Below are 16,826 nucleotides of genomic sequence, written 5' to 3' on the forward strand. Positions count from 1 at the left end.
GTTCTTCTAAGGATTATTATTTTTTTTTTTATTATTTTTTATTTCGACTATCCGGGTACTTTTGGGGGCCTTAACGTGCCCGAAAACTCTTGAAAATTGGCACGCACGTTGGAACCTGCGGCCATTAGGACGCGGCTGAGGCTGGGACCCGGGCGGGGCACAGGGGCTCTACGGCGCCCCCTGGAAAATTGTCAGAAAGCTTGATGTATAGCTCACACATACTTGCACGTATTCATATGAAACTCGGTACACATATAGAACTCATTGAGCCGAACAACTTCCGTGCAGCATGTCTTAGGCTCCGCCCAACAGGAAGTCGGCTATTCAGGGCTGTTTAAAAAGCGCATGTTCTGGAATTTGATATACTCCTCTGAGGATTTCCATACGATTGCCACCAAACTCGGTGAACATGATCTCAAGACATTGGGGATGCTAAATTGCGAAGATATTTTTGATATGTCGAACGGTTTGCCCGTGGCGAGGCGATGAAGTTATGGCGAAAAATGAGACCCAGGAAATGCCTAATAACGTCCACATACATTGTATGATGTAGATCAAACTCCAGTGATTTGTTCGTTGTATGATGCCGATCGGATAGATGTGACTATTATGACTGAAAGTTATAGCGCCACCAACTGGCTGCAGGAAGTGTGTCGTTTTCAAAATGCTTTGAATTCAGCATCTTATTTTTACTCGATTTGCTTCAAACTTCACCAGAATAATGTCAAAACACGGCCGATGTAAAACTGTGAAGGGAATATTGATATCTAAAATTATGTTGCCATGGCAACGTGTCAAAGTTGAAAATTCGTTTCTGGTGATTTTGAGGCAGATAACATGTTTAGAATGTCATGAAACTCAACACACATATGAGTATTAATGATAGTTAGACACTGGAAAAAGCTCATAAACGGGCGTGGAAGAGGCACTCTATAGCGCCACCTTTTGTCAAAAATGAGGGGGTTAGTTTTAGCTACAGACCCCAAACTCGGTACATAAATTGTTCTAATTAATCCGGACAACTTTCTAATTTACAGTCATTAGCTACGACCAACAGGAAGTCGGCTATATTTATTTTAATGTGGGTTTTTTTTAAAAACGGGCTGTAAACAAATTAATACTCCTCCAAGCAGAAACACGGAAATCACACCAAACATTTTTTATCATGATGCCAAAATACTGAAGATGCTAAATTGCGGACGGATTTAGGATATCTTGAACGATGATTTAATGGCAATTTATTAAAGTTACAGTAAAAAAGATAATTTTTTTTTTTTTTATCTTTTAAGAGCAGCTTCCAAACACTTCATAAAAAATTACATACACAGAACAATACAGTCTGAGGATATGTGATTAATTTCATGAATTTACAATACACTATGCAGAGGAGAAAATTAAAAAACTATCAGAGCTGCTTTTGAGTTAGAGCTCCCTGCCAGCCTGCCTCTGAGTGAGAGGTCCTGTCAGCCTGCAGCTGAGTGAGGGGTGGGGGTGGGGTGTGAGTGACTGTGTGGATTGAGGCAGTGGGTGAGAGAGAGAAAGAGAGAGAGGGTCTGTTTTTTAAAATCTTTAAAAAATGCTTATAAATCATTAAAGATTTTGATAACACTTTATAATAAGGTCTCAATTCTTAACATTAGGAAATGCATTAATTAACGTGAACTAACAATGAAAAATATATTTTTACAGCATGTTAATTCTTCCATGATAGTATGAACTAACAAAGAACAATTTTTTTAAAGCATTTATTAATCTTTTTAATGTTAGAAAAATAGTCATGTTCAAAAGATAAACTTTAAAATTTAATAATATATAAACACATTTTGGATTAATATTGATCAACATTAAATGGTATATAATTATTAATGATTATATATATATAATGATAGCTACAGACACCAAACTCGGTACATAAATTGTTCTTATTAATCCGGACAACTTTCTAATTTACAGTCATTAGCTACGACCAACAGGAAATCGGCTATTTTTTTTTAATGCGTTTTTTTTTTTTTTAAACGGGCTGTAAACAAATTCATACTCCTTCAAGCAGAAACCAAAAATTCACACCAAACATTTTTTCACATGCTTCCAAGATACTGAAGATGCTTCATTGCGGACCGATTTAGGATATCTTGAACGGTGATTTAATGGCAATTTATTAAAGTTACAGTAAAAAAAGAACACTTTTTTTTTTTTTTATCTTTAAAGAGCAGCTTCCAAACACTTCATAAAAAATTACATACACAGAACAAGACCGTCTGAGGATATGTGATTAATTTCATGAATTTACAATACACTATGGAGAGCAGAAAATTAAAACTATCAGAGATCTCCTGTCACTGCGCTCCTAATGTTTGCGGTGGGTGACTGGGTGGGTGACTGACTGTGTGAGTTCAGTGAGTGTGGAGGGGGAGAGAGAGAGAGAGAGAGAGAAAGAGAGAGAGAGATAGAGAGAGAGAGAGGGTCTGTTTAAACTTCTCAATAAAATCCTTAAAAAATGCTTATAAAGCATTAAAGATTTTGATAACACTTTATAATTAAGTCTCATTTGTTAACAGTAGGGAATGCATTAATTAACATGAACTAACAATGAAAAATATATTTTTTACAGCATGTTAATTCTTCATTGATAGTATGAACTTACAATGAACTAACAATGAACAAAATATTTTTAATATTAGAAAAATAGTCATGTTCAAAAGATAAAACTTTAAAATTTAATAATATATTAACACATTTTGGAATTGATTTTGATCAACATTAAATGGTATATATTTATTAATGATGTTAACTAACAACAGTTAAATAATGTTGTTTTTTAACATTGGTGAATGCACAAATAACATTAAATATTAACAATATATTTTTTACTTTATTCATTTGTGTTAGAAAAAATTATTCATGTTAGTTAATGGAAAAATAAATCATTAAAACCTTTGGTAACTATAATAATTTCTCATTTGTTAGCATTAGTAAATGCATTAACTAACATCAACTACCAATGAAAAATATATTTTCACAGAATTTAAAGTTTTATATGTTGTTCTGTGTGTGTGTGTTTCACAGAGTTGATGGTTTGGATTAACCCTTTAATTGCCGTATCCCTTAAAACCAAACTGCCAGAGGGTTACTGTGATGCTTGTGCTCGCTGGGCACCGTTTTATCGATGCCACCGGGGTGGCGTATGCTGACGGCTTGGGCCCGTCATCGCTGCTCGCAGCTATATTTATTTTTAATTTTTTTATTATTTTTTATTTCGACTATCCGGGTACTTTTGGGGGCCTTAACGTGCCCGAAAACTCTTGAAAATTGGCACGCACGTTGGAACCTGCGGCCATTAGGACGCCGCTGAGGCTGGGACCCGGGCGTGGCACAGGGGCTCTACGGCGCCCCCTGCAAAATTGTCAGAAAGCTTGATGTATAGCTCACACATACTTGCACGTATTCATATGAAACTTGGTACACATATAGAACTCATTGAGCTGAACAACTTTCACGCTGCATGTTTTAGGCTCCGCCCAACAGGAAGTCGGCTATTCAGGGCTGTTTAAAAAGCGCATGCTCTGGAATTTGATATACTCCTCTGAGGATTTCCATACGATTGCCACCAAACTCGGTGAACATGATCTCAAGACATTGGGGACGCTAAATTGCGAAGATATTTTTGATATGTCGAACGGTTTGCCCGTGGCGAGGCGATGAAGTTATGGCGAAAAATGAGACCCAGGAAATGCCTAATAACGTCCACATACATTGTATGATGTAGATCAAACTTCAGTGATTTGTTCGTTGTATGATGCCGATCGGATAGATGTGACTATTATGACTGAAAGTTATAGCGCCACCAACTGGCTGCAGGAAGTGTGTCGTTTTCAAAATGCTTTGAATTCAGCATCTTATTTTTACTCGATTTGCTTCAAACTTCACCAGAATAATGTCAAAACACGGCCGATGTAAAACTGTGAAAGGAATATTGATATCTAAAATTATGTTACCATGGCAACGTGTCAAAGTTGAAAATTCGTTTCTGGTGATTTTGAGGCAGATAACATGTTTAGAATGTCATGAAACTCAACACACATATCAGTATTAATGATAGTTAGACACTGGAAAAAGCTCATAAACGGGCGTGGAAGAGGCACTCTATAGCGCCACCTTTTGTCAAAAATGGGGGGGTTAGTTTTAGCTACAGACACCAAACTCGGTACATAAATTGTTCTTATTAATCCGGACAACTTTCTAATTTACAGTCATTAGCTACGACCAACAGGAAGTCGGCTATATTTATTTTAATGTGGGTTTTTTAAAAAAACGGGCTGTAAACAAATTAATACTCCTCCAAGCAGAAACACGGAAATCACACCAAACATTTTTTATCATGATGCCAAAATACTGAAGATGCTAAATTGCGGACGGATTTAGGATATCTTGAACGATGATTTAATGGCAATTTATTAAAGTTACAGTAAAAAATAGATTTTTTTTTTTTTTTATCTTTTAAGAGCAGCTTCCAAACACTTCATAAAAAATTACATACACAGAACAATACAGTGTGAGGATATGTGATTAATTTCATGAATTTACAATACACTATGCAGAGGAGAAAATTAAAAAACTATCAGAGAGTTGATATACTGCTTCTGAGTGAGAGCTCCTGTCACTGCATCTGAGTGAGGGGTGGGGGTGGGGTGGGCTGTGAGTGACTGTGAGTGACTGTGTGGATTGAGCCAGTGGGTGAGAGAGAGAAAGAGAGAGAGAGAGGGTCTGTTTTTTTAAATCTTTAAAAAATGCTTATAAATCATTAAAGATTTTGATAACACTTTATAATAAGGTCTCAATTCTTAACATTAGGAAATGCATTAATTAACGTGAACTAACAATGAAAAATATATTTTTACAGCATGTTAATTCTTCCATGATAGTATGAACTAACAAAGAACAATTTTTTTAAAAGCATTTATTAATCTTTTTAATGTTAGAAAAATAATCATGTTCAAAAGATAAACTTTAAAATTTAATAATATATTAACACATTTTGGAATTAATATTGATCAACATTAAATGGTATATAATTATTAATGATTATATATATAATGATAGCTACAGACACCAAACTCGGTACATAAATTGTTCTAATTAATCCGGACAACTTTCTAATTTACAGTCATTAGCTACGACCAACAGGAAGTCGGCTATATTTATTTTAATGTGGGTTTTTTTTAAAAACGGGCTGTAAACAAATTAATACTCCTCAAAGCAAAAACACGGAAATCACACCAAACATTTTTTCTCATGATGCCAAAATACTGAAGATGCTAAATTGCGGACGGATTTAGGATATCTTGAACGATGATTTAATGGCAATTTATTAAAGTTACAGTAAAAAAGAGAAAACTTTTTTTTTTTTTTTTATCTTTTAAGAACAGCTTCCAACCACTTCATAAAAAATTACATACACAGAACAATACAGTCTGAGGATATGTGATTAATTTCATGAATTTGCAATACACTATGCAGAGGAGAAAATTTAAAAACTATCAGAGAGCTGTTTCAATGCATCTGAGTGAGAGCTCCTGTCACTGCATCTGAGTGAGGGGTGGGGTGGGGTGGGCTGTGAGTGACTGTGTGAGTGACTGTGTGGATTGAGGAGCTGGGTGAGAGAGAGAAAGAGAGAGAGAGGGTCTGTTTTTTAAAATCTTAAAAAAATGCTTATAAATCATTAAAGATTTTGATAACACTTTATAATAAGGTCTCATTTCTTAACATTAGGAAATGCATTAATTAACGTGAACTAACAATGAAAAATATATTTTTACAGCATGTTAATTCTTCATTGATAGTATGAACTTACAATGAACTAGCGATGAACAAAATATTTTTAATATTAGAAAAATAGTCATGTTCAAAAAATAAAACTTTAAAATTTAAAAATATATTAACACATTTTGGAATTGATTTTGATCAACATTAAATGGTATATATTTATTAATGATGTTAACTAACAACAGTTAAATAATGTTTTTTAACATTGGTTAATTCACAAATAACATTAAATATTAACAATATATTTTTTACTTTATTCATTTGTGTTAGAAAAAATTATTCATGTTAGTTAATGGAAAAATAAATCATTAAAAAATTCTTATAAATCATTAAAACCTTTTGGTAACTATAATAATTTCTCATTTGTTAGCATTAGTAAATGCATTAACTAACATGAACTACCAATGAAAAATATATTTTCACAGAATTTAAAGTTTTATATGTTGTTCTGTGTGTGTGTGTGTTTCACAGAGTTGATGGTTTGGATTAACTCTTTAATTGCCGTATCCCTTAAAACCAAACTGCCAGAGGGTTACTGTGATGCGTGTGCTCGCTGGGCACCGTTTTATCGATGCCACCGGGGTGGCGTATGCTGACGGCTTGGGCCCGTCATCGCTGCTTGCAGCTATATTTATTTTTTTTTTTTTTATTATTTTTTATTTCGACTATCCGGGTACTTTTGGGGGCCTTAACGTGCCCGAAAACTCTTGAAAATTGGCACGCACGTTGGAACCTGCGGCCATTAGGACGCGGCTGAGGCTGGGACCCGGGCGGGGCACAGGGGCTCTACGGCGCCCCCTGGAAAATTGTCAGAAAGCTTGATGTATAGCTCACACATACTTGCACGTATTCATATGAAACTCGGTACACATATAGAACTCATTGAGCCGAACAACTTCCGCACAGCATTTCATAGGCTCCGCCCAACAGGAAGTCGGCTATTCAGGGCTGTTTAAAAAGCGCATGTTCTGGAATTTGATATACTCCTCTGAGGATTTCCATACGATTGCCACCAAACTCGGTGAACATGATCTCAAGACATTGGGGACGCTAAATTGCGAAGATATTTTTGATATGTCGAACGGTTTGCCCGTGGCGAGGCGATGAAGTTATGGCGAAAAATGAGACACAGGAAATGCCTAATAACGTCCACATACATTGTATGATGTAGATCAAACTTCATTGATTTGTTCGTTGTGTGATGCCGATCGGATAGATGTGACTATTATGACTGAAAGTTATAGCGCCACCAACTGGCTGCAGGAAGTGTGTCGTTTTCAAAATGCTTTGAATTCAGCATCTTCTTTTTACTCGATTTGCTTCAAACTTCACCAGAATAATGTCAAAACACGGCCGATGTAAAACTGTGAAGGGAATATTGATATCTAAAATTATGTTACCATGGCAACGTGTCAAAGTTGAAAATTCGTTTCTGGTGATTTTGAGGCAGATAACATGTTTAGAATGTCATGAAACTCAACACACATATCAGTATTAATGATAGTTAGACACTGGAAAAAGCTCATAAACGGGCGTGGAAGAGGCACTCTATAGCGCCACCTTTTGTCAAAAATGGGGGGGTTAGTTTTAGCTACAGACACCAAACTTGGTACATAAATTGTTCTTATTAATCCGGACAACTTTCTAATTTACAGTCATTAGCTACGACCAACAGGAAGTCGGCTATATTTATTTTAATGTGGGTTTTTTTTTAAAACGGGCTGTAAACAAATTAATACTCCTCCAAGCAGAAACACGGAAATCACACGAAACATTTTTTATCATGATGCCAAAATACTGACGATGCTAAATTGCGGACGGATTTAGGATATCTTGAACGATGATTTAATGGCAATTTATTAAAGTTACAGTAAAAAAGATAATTTTTATTTTTTTTTATCTTTTAAGAGCAGCTTCCAAACACTTCATAAAAAATTACATACACAGAACAATACAGTCTGAGGATATGTGATTAATTTCATGAATTTACAATACACTATGCTTAGGAGAAAATTTAAAAACTATCAGAGAGTTGATATAATGCTTCTGAGTGAGAGATCCCTGCCAGCCTGCATCTGAGTGAGGGGTGGGGGTGGGGTGGGCTGTGAGTGACTGTGAGTGACTGTGTGGATTGAGCCAGTGGGTGAGAGAGAGAGAGAGAGGTTATGTTTTTTTTAAATCTTTAAAAAATGCTTATAAATCATTAAAGATTTTGATAACACTTTATAATAAGGTCTCAATTCTTAACATTAGGAAATGCATTAATTAACGTGAACTAACAATGAAAAATATATTTTTACAGCATGTTAATTCTTCCAGGATAGTATGAACTAACAAAGAACTTTTTTTTTAAAGCATTTATTAATCTTTTTAATGTTAGAAAAATAATCATGTTCAAAAGATTAACTTTAAAATGTAATAATATATAAACACATTTTGGAATTAATATTGATCAACATTAAATGGAATATAATTATTAATGATTATATATATAATGATAGCTACAGACACCAAACTCGGTACATAAATTGTTCTTATTAATCCGGACAACTTTCTAATTTACAGTCATTAGCTACGACCAACAGGAAATCGGCTATTTTTTTTTTTATGTGTTTTTTTTTTTTTTTAAACGGGCTGTAAACAAATTCATACTCCTCCCAAGCAGAAACCAACAATTCACACCAAACATTTTTTCACATGCTTCCAAGATACTGAAGATACTACATTGCGGACGGATTTAGGATATCTTGAACGGTGATTTAATGGCAATTTATTAAAGTCACAGTAATAAATAACACTTTTCTTTTTTTTTATCTTTTAAGAGCAGCTTCAAAACACTTCATAAAAAATTACATACACAGAACAATACAGTCTGAGGATATGTTATTAATTCATGAATTTACAATACACTATGCAGAGGAGAAAATTTAAAAACTATCAGAGAGTTGTTTCACTGCTTCTGAGTGAGGGGTGGGGGTGGGGTGGGGGTGAGTGACTGTGTGGATTGAGGCAGTGGGTGAGAGAGAGAAAGAGAGAGAGAGGGTCTGTTTTTTAAAATCTTTTAAAAATGCTTATAAATCATTAAAGATTTTGATAACACTTTATAATAAGGTCTCAATTCTTAACATTAGGAAATGCATTAATTAACGTGAACTAACAATGAAAAATATATTTTTACAGCATGTTAATTCTTCCAGGATAGTATGAACTAACAAAGAACTATTTTTTTTAAAAGCATTTATTAATCTTTTTAATGTTAGAAAAATAATCATGTTCAAAAGATAAACTTTAAAATGTAATAATATATAAACACATTTTGGAATTAATATTGATCAACATTAAATGGTATATAATTATTAATGATTATATATATATATATAATGATAGCTACAGACACCAAACTCGGTACATAAATTGTTCTTATTAATCCGGACAACTTTCTAATTTACAGTCATTAGCTACGACCAACAGGAAATCAGCTATTTTTTTTTAATGTTTTTTTTTTTTTTTAACGGGCTGTAAACAAATTCATACTCCTCCAAGCAGAAACCAAAAATTCACACCAAACATTTTTTCACATGCTTCCAAGATACTGAAGATGCTACATTGCGGACCGATTTAGGATATCTTGAACGGTGATTTAATGGCAATTTATTAAAGTTACAGTAAAAAAGAACACTTTTTTTTTTTTATCTTTTAAGAGCAGCTTCCAAACACTTCATAAAAAATTACATACACAGAACAAGACCGTCTGAGGATATGTGATTAATTTCATGAATTTACAATACACTATGCAGAGGAGAACATTTTTAAACTTATCAGAGTTCTCCTGTCACTGTGCTTCTAATGTGTGCGGTGGGTGACTGGGTGAGTGACTGACTGTGTGAGTTCAGTGAGTGTGGAGGGGGGGGGGGGGGGGGAGAGAGAGAGAGAGAGAGAGAGAGAGGGTCTGTTTAAACTTCTCAATAAAATCCTTAAAAAACTGCTTATAAAGCATTAAAGGTTTTGATAACACTTTATAATGAAGTCTCATTTGTTAACAGTAGGGAATGCATTAATTAACATGAACTAACAATGAAAAATATATTTTTTACAGCATGTTAATTCTTCATTGATAGTATGAACTTACAATGAACTAACAATGAACAAAATATTTTTAATATTAGAAAAATAGTCATGTTCAAAAGATAAAACTTTAAAATGTAATAATATATTAACACATTTTGGAATTGATTTTGATCAACATTAAATGGTATATATTTATTAATGATGTAAATTAACAACAGTTAAATAATGTTGTTTTTAACATTGGTGAATGCACAAATAACATTAAATATTAACAATATATTTTTTACTTTATTCATTTGTGTTAGAAAAAATTATTCATGTTAGTTAATGGAAAAATAAATCATTAAAACCTTTGGTAACTATAATAATTTCTCATTTGTTAGCATTAGTAAATGCATTAACTAACATCAACTACCAATGAAAAATATATTTTCACAGAATTTAAAGTTTTATATGTTGTTCTGTGTGTGTGTGTTTCACAGAGTTGATGGTTTGGATTAACCCTTTAATTGCCGTATCCCTTAAAACCAAACTGCCAGAGGGTTACTGTGATGCTTGTGCTCGCTGGGCACCGTTTTATCGATGCCACCGGGGTGGCGTATGCTGATGGCTTGGGCCCGTCATCGCTGCTCGCAGCTATATTTTTTTTTATTATTTTTTATTTCGACTATCCGGGTACTTTTGGGGGCCTTAACGTGCCCGAAAACTCTTGAAAATTGGCACACACATTGGAACCTGCGGCCATTAGGACGCCGCTGAGGCTGGGACCCGGGCGTGGCACAGGGGCTCTACGGCGCCCCCTGCAAAATTGTCAGAAAGCTTGATGTATAGCTCACACATACTTGCACGTATTCATATGAAACTCGGTACACATATAGAACTCATTGAGCTGAACAACTTCCGCACAGCATGTTTTAGGCTCCGCCCAACAGGAAGTCGGCTATTCAGGGCTGTTTAAAAAGCGCATGCTCTGGAATTTGATATACTCCTCTGAGGATTTCCATACGATTGCCACCAAACTCGGTGAACATGATCTCAAGACATTGGGGACGCTAAATTGCGAAGATATTTTTGATATGTCGAACGGTTTGCCCGTGGCGAGGCGATGAAGTTATGGCGAAAAATGAGACACAGGAAATGCCTAATAACGTCCACATACATTGTATGATGTAGATCAAACTTCATTGATTTGTTCGTTGTGTGATGCCGATCGGATAGATGTGACTATTATGACTGAAAGTTATAGCGCCACCAACTGGCTGCAGGAAGTGTGTCGTTTTCAAAATGCTTTGAATTCAGCATCTTATTTTTACTCGATTTGCTTCAAACTTCACCAGAATAATGTCAAAACACGGCCGATGTAAAACTGTGAAGGGAATATTGATATCTAAAATTATGTTGCCATGGCAACGTGTCAAAGTTGAAAATTCGTTTCTGGTGATTTTGAGGCAGATAACATGTTTAGAATGTCATGAAACTCAACACACATATCAGTATTAATGATAGTTAGACACTGGAAAAAGCTCATAAACGGGCGTGGAAGAGACACTCTATAGCGCCACCTTTTGTCAAAAATGGGGGGGTTAGTTTTAGCTACAGACACCAAACTCGGTACATAAATTGTTCTTATTAATCCGGACAACTTTCTAATTTACAGTCATTAGCTACGACCAACAGGAAGTCGGCATTATTTATTTTAATGTGGGTTTTTTTAAAAAACGGGCTGTAAACAAATTAATACTCCTCCAAGCAAAAACAAGGAAATCACACCAAACATTTTTTATCATGATGCCAAAATACTGAAGATGCTAAATTGCGGACGGATTTAGGATATCTTGAACGATGATTTAATGGCAATTTATTAAAGTTACAGTAAAAAAGAGATTTTTTTTTTTTTTTATCTTTTAAGAGCAGCTTTCAAACACTTCATAAAAAATTACATACACAGAACAATACAGTCTGAGGATATGTGATTAATTTCATGAATTTACAATACACTATGCTTAGGAGAAAATTTAAAAACTATCAGAGAGATGATATACTGCTTCTGAGTGAGAGATCCCTGTCAGCCTGCAGCTGAGTGAGGGGTGGGGGTGGGGTGGGCTGTCAGTGACTGTGTGAGTGACTGTGTGGATTGAGGAGCTGGGTGAGAGAGAGAAAGAGAGAGAGAGGGTCTGTTTTTTAAAATCTTTAAAAAATGCTTATAAATCATTAAAGATTTTGATAACACTTTATAATAAGGTCTCAAAACATTAGGAAATGCATTAATTAACGTGAACTAACAATGAAAAATATATTTTTACAGCATGTTAATTCTTCCATGATAGTATGAACTAACAAAGAACAGTTTTTTTTAAAGCATTTATTAATCTTTTTAATGTTAGAAAAATAGTCATGTTCAAAAGATAAACTTTAAAATTTAATAATATATTAACACATTTTGGAATTAATATTGATCAACATTAAATGGTATATAATTATTAATGATTATATATATATATATATATATATAATGATAGCTACAGACACCAAACTCGGTACATAAATTGTTCTTATTAATCCGGACAACTTTCTAATTTACAGACATTAGCTACGACCAACAGGAAGTCGGCTATATTTATTTTAATGTGGGTTTTTTTTAAAAACAGGCTGTAAACAAATTAATACTCCTTCAAGCAGAAACACAGAAATCACACCAAACATTTTTTCTCATGATGCCAAAATACTGAAGATGCTAAATTGCGGACGGATTTAGGATATCTTGAACGGTGTTTTAATGGCAACTTATTAAAGTTACAGAAAAAAGAGAAAACTTTTTTTTTTATCTTTTAAGAGCAGCTTCCAAACACTTCATAAAAAATTACATACACAGAACAATACAGTCTGACGATATGTGATTCATTTCATGAATTTACAATACACTATGGAGAGGAGAAAATTTAAAAACTATCAGAGATCTCCTGTCACTGCGCTCCTAATGTGTGCGGTGGGTGACTGGGTGGGTGACTGACTGTGTGAGTTCAGTGAGTGTGGAGGGGGAGAGAGAGAGAGAGAGAGAGTGAGAGAGAGAGAGAGAGGGTCTGTTTAAACTTCTCAATAAAATCCTTAAAAAATGCTTATAAAGCATTAAAGGTTTTGATAACACTTTATAATTAAGTCTCATTTGTTAACAGTAGGGAATGCATTAATTAACATGAACTAACAATGAAAAATATATTTTTTACAGCATGTTAATTCTTCATTGATAGTATGAACTTACAATGAGCTAACAATGAACAAAATATTTTTAATATTAGAAAAATAGTCATGTTCAAAAGATAAAACGTTAAAATGTAATAATATATTAACACCTTTTGGAATTGATTTTGATAAACATTAAATGGTATATATTTATTAATGATGTAAATTAACAACAGTTAAATAATGTTGTTTTTTTAACATTGGTTAATTCACAAATAACATTAAATATTAACAATATATTTTTTACTTTATTCATTTGTGTTAGTAAATTATTCATGTTAGTTAATGGAAAAATAAATCATTAAAAAATGCTTATAAATCATTAAAACCTTTGGTAACTATAATAATTTCTCATTTGTTAGCATTAGTAAATGCATTAACTAACATCAACTACCAATGAAAAATATATTTTCACAGAATTTAAAGTTTTATATATTGTTTTGTGTGTGTGTGTGTTTCACAGAGTTGATGGTTTGGACTAACCCTTTAATTGCCGTATCCCTTAAAACCAAACTGCCAGAGGGTTACTGTGATGCGTGTGCTCGCTGGGCACCGTTTTATCGATGCCACCGGGGTGGCGTATGCTGACGGCTTGGGCCCGTCATCGCTGCTTGCAGCTATATTTTTTTTTTTTTTTTTTTTTTTTTTTTTTTTATTTCAATCATCCGGGCACTTTTGGGGGCCTTAACGTGCCCGAAAACTCTCGAAAATTGGCACGCACGTTGGAACCTGCGGCCATTAGGACGCCGCTGAGGCTGGGACCCGGGCGTGGCACAGGGGCTCTACGGCGCCCCCTGGAAAATTGTCAGAAAGCTTGATGTATAGCTCACACATACTTGCACGTATTCATATGAAACTCGGTACACATATAGAACTCATTGAGCCGAACAACTTCCGCGCAGCATGTCATAGGCTCCGCCCAACAGGAAGTCGGCTATTCAGGGCTGTTTAAAAAGCGCATGCTCTGGAATTTGATATACTCCTCTGAGGATTTCCATACGATTGCCACCAAACTAGGTGAACATGATCTCAAGACATTGGGGACGCTAAATTGCGAAGATATTTTTGATATGTCGAACGGTTTGCCCGTGGCGAGGCGATGAAGTTATGGCGAAAAATGAGACCCAGGAAATGCCTAATAACGTCCACATACATTGTATGATGTATATCAAACTTCAGTGATTTGTTCGTTGTATGATGCCGATCGGATAGATGTGACTATTATGACTGAAAGTTATAGCGCCACCAACTGGCTGCAGGAAGTGTGTCGTTTTCAAAATGCTTTGAATTCAGCATCTTCTTTTACCTCGATTTGCTTCAAACTTCACCAGAATAATGTCAAAACACGGCCGATGTAAAACTGTGAAGGGAATATTGATATCTAAAATTATGTTGCCATGGCAACGTGTCAAAGTTGAAAATTCGTTTCTGGTGATTTTGAGGCAGATAACATGTTTAGAATGTCATGAAACTCAACACACATATCAGTATTAATGATAGTTAGACACTGGAAAAAGCTCATAAACGGGCGTGGAAGAGACACTCTATAGCGCCACCTTTTGTCAAAAATGAGGGGGTTAGTTTTAGCTACAGACACCAAACTCGGTACATAAATTGTTCTTATTAATCCGGACAATTTTCTAATTTACAGTCATTAGCTACGACCAACAGGAAGTCGGCTATATTTATTTTAATGTGGGTTTTTTTTAAAAACGGGCTGTAAACAAATTAATACTCCTCCAAGCAGAAACACGGAAATCACACCAAACATTTTTTATCATGATGCCAAAATACTGAAGATGCTAAATTGCGGACGGATTTAGGATATCTTGAACGATGATTTAATGGCAATTTATTAAAGTTACAGTAAAAAAGATAATTTTTTTTTTTTTTTATCTTTTAAGAGCAGCTTCCAAACACTTCATAAAAAATTACATACACAGAACAATACAGTCTGAGGATATGTGATTAATTTCATGAATTTACAATACACTATGCTTAGGAGAAAATTTAAAAACTATCAGAGAGCTCTTAGACTGCTTCTGAGTGAGAGATCCCTGTCAGCCTGCAGCTGAGTGAGGGGTGGGGTGGGGTGGGGTGTGAGTGACTGTGTGAGTGACTGTGTGGATTGAGGAGCTGGGTGAGAGAGAGAAAGAGAGAGAGGGTCTGTTTTTTAAAATCTTTAAAAAATGCTTATAAATCATTAAATAAGGTCTCAATTCTTAACATTAGGAAATGCATTAATTAACGTGAACTAACAATGAAAAATATATTTTTACATCATGTTAATTCTTCCATGATAGTATGAACTAACAAAGAACAATTTTTTTAAAGCATTTATTAATCTTTTTAATGTTAGAAAAATAGTCATGTTCAAAAGATAAACTTTCAAATGTAATAATATATTAACACATTTTGGAATTAATATTGATCAACATTAAATGGTATATAATTATTAATGTTTATATATATATAATGATAGCTACAGACACCAAACTCGGTACATAAATTGTTCTTATTAATCCGGACAACTTTCTAATTTACAGTCATTAGCTACGACCAACAGGAAGTCGGCTATATTTATTTTAATGTGGGTTTTGTTTTTAAACAGGCTGTAAACAAATTCATGCTCCTCCAAACAGAAACACGGAAATCACACCAAACATTTTTTCTTATGATGCCATAATACTGAAGATGCTAAATTGCGGACGGATTTAGGATATCTTGAACGATGATTTAATGGCAATTTATTAAAGTTACAGTAAAAAAGAGAAAACTTTTCTTTTCTTTTTTTCTTTTAAGAGCAGCTTCCAAACACTTCATAAAAAATTACATACACAGAACAATACAGTCTGAGGATATGTGATTAATTTCATGAATTTACAATACACTATGCGGAGGAGAAAATTTAAAAACTATCAGAGTTCTCCTGTCTCTGTGCTTCTAATGTTTGCGGTAGGTGACTGGGTGGGTGACTGACTGTGTGAGTTCAGTGAGTGTGGAGGGGGAGAGAGAGAGGGAGAGAGAGAGAGGGTCTGTTTAAACATCTCAATAAAATCCTTAAAAAATGCTTATAAAGCATTAAAGGTTTTGATAACACTTTATAATTAAGTCTCATTTGTTAACAGTAGGGAATGCATTAATTAACATGAACTAACAATGAAATATATTTTTTACAGCATGTTAATTCTTCATTGATAGTATGAACTTACAATGAACTAACAATGAAAAAAATATTTTTTATATTAGAAAAATAGTCATGTTCAAAAGATAAAACTTTAAAATTTAATAATATATTAACACATTTTGGAATTGATTTTGATCAACATTAAATGGTATATATTTATTAATGATGTAAATTAACAACAGTTAAATAATGTTGTTTTTTAACATTGGTTAATTCACAAATAACATTAAATATTAACAATATATTTTTTACTTTATTAATTTGTGTTAGAAAAAATTATTCATGTTAGTTAATGGAAAAATAAATCATTAAAAAATGCTTATAAATCATTAAAAGCTTTGGTAACTATAATAATTTCTCATTTGTTAGCATTAGTAAATGCATTAACTAACATCAACTACCAATGAAAAATATATTTTCACAGAACTTAAAGTTTTATATGTTCTGTGTGTGTGTGTTTCACAGAGTTGATGGTTTGGATTAACCCTTTAATTGCCGTATCCCTTAA

Source organism: Barbus barbus, assembly GCF_936440315.1.
Source record: "Barbus barbus genome assembly, chromosome: 23".
Classification (NCBI taxonomy): domain Eukaryota; kingdom Metazoa; phylum Chordata; class Actinopteri; order Cypriniformes; family Cyprinidae; genus Barbus; species Barbus barbus.